This window comes from Macaca fascicularis, chromosome 16 (assembly GCF_037993035.2).
Source record: "Macaca fascicularis isolate 582-1 chromosome 16, T2T-MFA8v1.1".
NCBI lineage: Eukaryota > Metazoa > Chordata > Mammalia > Primates > Cercopithecidae > Macaca > Macaca fascicularis.
In genome coordinates this window covers 56,402,961-56,408,440 of record NC_088390.1, presented here as the reverse complement: position 1 = coordinate 56,408,440, position 5,480 = coordinate 56,402,961, and positions in this window count along the sequence as shown.

Below are 5,480 nucleotides of genomic sequence, written 5' to 3'. Positions count from 1 at the left end.
TGGCAATACCAGATGCAACGGCGATAGGGGGTTAGCATGTCTTGAGTGGGCGTTCTTGGTCTAGCATTTTCCTCACGGTGCTCACTACCTCCTTAATGGGTCAGGAAAGTATTAACACCCTGGTACATGTTAAGGAAAAGCAGATCAGAGCCCACTGTTTGCTAGGCATTGTGTTAAGCACTGGGGAACTGACTTTTTTTTTTTTTTTTTTTTTTTTGAGACAGGGTCTTGCTCTGTCACCCAGGCTGGAGTGCAGTGGCCCAATCACAGCTCACTGTAGCCTCCGACTCCTGGGCTCAAGCAATCCTCCCACCTCAGCCTTCCAGGTAGCTAGAACTACAGGTGTGTGCCACCACACCTGGCTAATTTTTTTATTTTTTGCAGAGATGGAATCTTGCTATGTTGCCCATGCTGGGAACTGACTTTAAAAGTAAGAATTGAAGAATAGAGCAGTAGTTTATTATGTGCAGGCTGTGTGTGTGTGTGTGTGTGTGTGTATGAATGTGTCTGGCAGGGATTCCAGACAGACGGAAAAATATCTGTGAGGAGTCCAAGGTGGGATATAGTCAGATGGTCCTCATTAAATCCCAAAGGAGGCTGCACTTGCCAGCTCTCTCATTCAAAACTCGAAGTTTCGAGGCAAGGCAAGGAGAGGACGTTATTGACCATGATGTGTAGCCATGTTCTTGAGGATCTCAGCCCAGCCCCAGTTGCCATAGAGGACAGGACCAGACTGCTTTTAGACTACAGCCACCGTGACTCTCCACACACTGCTGCAAGAGTTAAGGCAAAGCCATGATGAGTACGACACAGCAGTTGTCCCAGGTGAAGCCCTTGTCAACAGGCGTCCTGCGGCTTTGTGGCTGATTGTTCTAGCCTTGGCTCTGAGAAGGGGCAGTCGTTTGATGTTCAAAAATACCTGTAAGCAGCTGAGCTTAGTGGCTCCCGCCTGAAATCCCAGCACTTTGGGAGGCTGAAGCTGGCGGATCACTTGAGACCAGGAGTTTAAGACCAGCCCGGCCAGCATGGCGAAATCCTGTCTCTATCAAAAATGTAAAAATTAGCCCGGTATGGTAGTGCACTACTATAATCCCAGCTACTCGGGAGGCAGAGGCAGGAAAATCGCTTGAACTTGGGAGGCAAAGGTTTCAGTGAGCCGAGATCGCGCCACTGCACTCCAGCCTGGATGACAGAGTGAGACCCTGTCTGAAAACAACAAGAAAAAAGCCCTGTAACCCACAGCCATTTAGGGGTAGGGTGAGCATTTCACCTCATGGGGTAGATAAATCAACAGAAGTGCCGTTCAGGCCTCCCCAGTCCTTAGTCCAGCAAGGTACATTGGGAGAGGGTCTCTGACTGCCCGCTGGAGACGAGTGAGAATAAATGACATTATGACTCCCAATTGTGGGCATTTAAGCAGGAGCCAAGCCTTGTGCTAAACAAGCATTTTCCTTGTGTATAACCTTAGATGGTGGGTGTGGCTGTTTATTTTCATTTTTTACAACTTTTTTTAAATCTTTGTGTGTGTGTGTGTGTGTGTGAGAGCCTTGCTTTGTAGCCCAGGCTGGAGTGCAGTGGAGCTATCTTGGCTCACTGCAACCTCCACCTCCTGGGTTCAGCAATTCTCCTGCCTCAGCCTCCTGAGTAGTTGAGACTACAGGTGCCCACTACCACACCTGGCTAATTTTTGTATTTTTATTAGAGACGGGGTTTCATCATATTGGTCAGGCTGGTCTCAAACTCCTGACCTTGTAATCTGCCCGCCTCAGCCTCCCAAAGTGCTGGGATTACAGGCATGAGCCACTGCGCCCAACCAATTTTTGTATTTTTAGTAGAGACAGGGTTTCACTATGTTGGCCAGGCTCGTCTTGAACTCCTGACCTCAGGTGATCTGCCTGCCTCGGTCTCCCAAAGTGTTGGGATTACAGGCATGAGCCGCCGCACCCAGTCTCCAAAAAATCATGTATTTTGAATCATAAGGCGTGACTCTTATCCCTACTTTACAGATAAGAATGGGATGCTTAGAGAGGTTTGCCCCAAGTCGCTTAGCTCTAACTGCAAAAGTCCAGGATTCAGACCCAGATTGCCTGCCTCTATGGCCGTGCGAGGAACTGCGATGCCCTGTGGTCTCCCAGATCGTGGTGGAGGAAGGAACATGTGTGAGGACCAGAAGTGGACAAGACTGGGAACTCAATGGCGGGTGTCTCTCCAGGAGGAACATGACTTCTGAGACTTTGGCTCAGAAAAGGAAGGGCTTCATGGGGATGCTGGGATGCTGCTATGCAAGCATTTCTTATGAACATCTCCTCTGTCCTGTTGCAGGGCTGGAAGAGAATGATTTCAGTAGCATTAGGACTGTGTAGGCTGCAAATGAATGGCAGGAACTGGCTAGTCATGTACGGACAGAACTGGGGAAACACTGGAATGGTGGCTGTTAAGAAATATGGGGAGAAGGCTGATGTTACATGCTGTTATATATAATGTCACATGCTGTTATATGTGATGTTACATGCAGTTATATGCAACATTACATACAATGTTCCATGCTGATGTTACATAATGTTACATCATCTTACATGCACTGTTACAGGCTGATGTTACATAGTATTATGTGCACGGCTACATGCTGATGCTACATGATATTACATGTTGTTACATGAGAGGAAGCCTGTTGGGCTGTCTGCTGTGTGACAACTGGCAGAGGGAGGCTGTCCCCAAGGAGTATACAGGGCAGGGTGCCCATCCAGGCTGCGAGAGGCACAGGCATCCAGCCCTCACAAAGAACGGAGAGGGGCCACCTCCCCTTGCAGCAGGCCCTGGGCTGCCTGCCTGGAGGAGGGGAACCCCGAAATGTGGGCTGGAGACAAGTGAGTGGGAAAGGAATGTGTTGAAGCAACTCAGGTAGCAATCTGGGAACAGAGGCGAGCAACATAGACTTATTCACTGAACTGTGAGACTCCAGGAAGCCTTTGTGTGTCTCTGTGCCTGTGTGTTTATAAACTTCCTCCCTTCCAAGTTAAAATCAAGACTTGTTTGGCAAAGAATGTTGTCCTTGGGGAGGGAGACTGCCCAGAGGTGGAAAACGTGTAGATAAATTTGTTTCTCCGAGTTCTAGATATGGCTTATCTGTCCAAGGCTCTGGTATTTTTCCAGTTGAATTATTGAAACTGTGAAAATGAACATAGTGAAAACTTTAGAAGACTCTTAGCGTATGAATCTGAAGAGTCTGTGTCCGTTAAAATTTGTGTACATGTAACTGATTTGAAGTGTGACAAAATTGGGGCTTCCATCATTTTTTCTGTGCGTTGAACGGTTTTCTTGTTTGTTTGTTTGTTTTGTTTTTGAGATGGAGTCTTGCTCCTGTCTCCCAAGCTGGAGTGCAGTGGCCCGATCTTGGCTCACTATAACCTCTGCCTCCTGGGTTCAAGCAATTCTCCTGCCTCAGCCTCCTGAATAGCTGGGATTATAGGTGCCCGCCACCACACCTGGCTAATTTTAGTATTTTTAGTAGAGAAAGGGTTTCACCATGTTGGCCAGCCTGGTAGAGACAGGATTTCACCACGTTGGCCAGGCTGGTCTCAAACTCTTGACCCCAAGTGATCTGCCCTCCTCAGCCTCCCAAAGTGCTAGGATTACAGGCGTGAGACACTGCGCCTGGCCTGAATGGTTTTCTTTGCAGAAAATACAGTTGTAATCCCACACTATAATTTTTTATTGGATGAGACTAGAAATACGACCTTATATTATTAGCTTTGTTTTAATTCATTGGTAGACTCTTGAGAGTAGTTTTAGGCTGATGGAAACACTGAGTGGGAAGTAGAGATAGTCCCTCGTACTTCTCTACCCCCTATGCCCACGGTTTCTCCTATATTAATATCTTGCATTAGGATGGTGTATTTGTTACAACTGAGCCAATATTGATGCATTATTATTAATCAAAGCCTAACATTTACATGAGGGTTCACTCTTCACATTGTACATTCTATAGCTTTCGACAAATATATAATGACACGTATCCACCATTCTAGTATCATATAGAATAGTTTCACTGCCCTAAACATTCCCTGTGCCCCACCTGTTATTAATAGCTTTTTCAAGGGAAGATTTAGATTTCAGTGTTTTTCCCTTTCACTTTCTTTTAGAAAGTCGAAGTTCTGTTGCAACCTTCCCAGCCACATTTCTACCTTGGTCAGCACTGCTCTCCCACACACACATTCTAAGAAGCTGGTCAAAATGATTCCTCACTGACAACCTCCAAAGGGATGGCCAGGAGATGCTCAGCACCTCAATTTGACATGACAGGCCCTTTAGGAATTGAGATGTTTACATGACTGTCCCCTTACATTGTAATGGGAGGTCGCTTCCCATGGTCCCAACTCAGGAGTCCTGGGTGGTTTTCATTCAGCTCATCCACATACGGGTAGCGCTCTCGGTCAGAAGCAACAGAAATCCAACTCAGGCTGGGCACGGTGGCTCACGCCTGTAATGCCAGCACTTTGGGAGGCTGAAGCAGGTGGATCACGAGGTCAGGAGTTCGAGACCAACATGGTGAACATGGTGAACCCTGGCCAACATGGTGAAACCCTGTCTCTACTAAAAATACAAAAAATTAGCTGAGTGTGGTGGTGCATGCCTGTAAACCCAGCTACTCGGGAGGCTGAGGTGGGAAAACTGCTTGAACTGCAAGAGAGTGAGACTCCAAAAAAAAAAAAAAAAAAAAAGAAAGAAACCCAACTCAAACTAACTTAGTCAGCAGGAGAAATTTAAATAACATAACAAAGACACTACTCAGAACTGGCCCTGCAAAAGGTAAACTCTCCACGGCGTCTAATGGGGCTGGGTTAGCATCAATCCCCAAAGGACCCCTTGATTTTTTTTTTTTTTTTATTGAGACAGAGTTTCGCTCTGGTTGCCCAGGCTGGAGTGCAATGGCGCAATCTAGGCTCACTGCAACCTCCGCCTCCCGGGTTCAAGCCATTCTCTTGCCTCAGTCTCCTGAGTAGCTGGGATTACAGGCGCCCGCCACTTTGTATTTCTAGTAGAAACGGGGTTTCACCACGTTGGCCAGGCTGATCTCGAGCTCCTGACCTCAGGTGATCCACCCGCCTCAGCCTCCCAAAGTGCTGGGATTACAGGCGTGAGCCACTGTGCCCAGCTTTTTTTTTTTTTTAATATATAAATAAAGTCTGGGTCTCACTCTCATTTTGTTGCCCAGGCTGGTCTCGAACTCCTGGGCTCCTGGCCTCAGGCCATCATGCTGCTTCTGTTCCCCAAAGTGCTGGGATTGGGTCTTTTTTTAATCTTGATGAGATGATAGAGATGACAATGCCTTTTATCTTTCTTGTTTGTTTTGAGACAGGTTCTTGCTCTGTCACCCAGGATGGAGTGCAGTGGTGCCATCACAGCTCACTGCAGCTTTAACTTCCTAGGCTCAGGCCATCTTCCCACCTCAGCCTCTGGAATAGCTGGGACCACAGGCA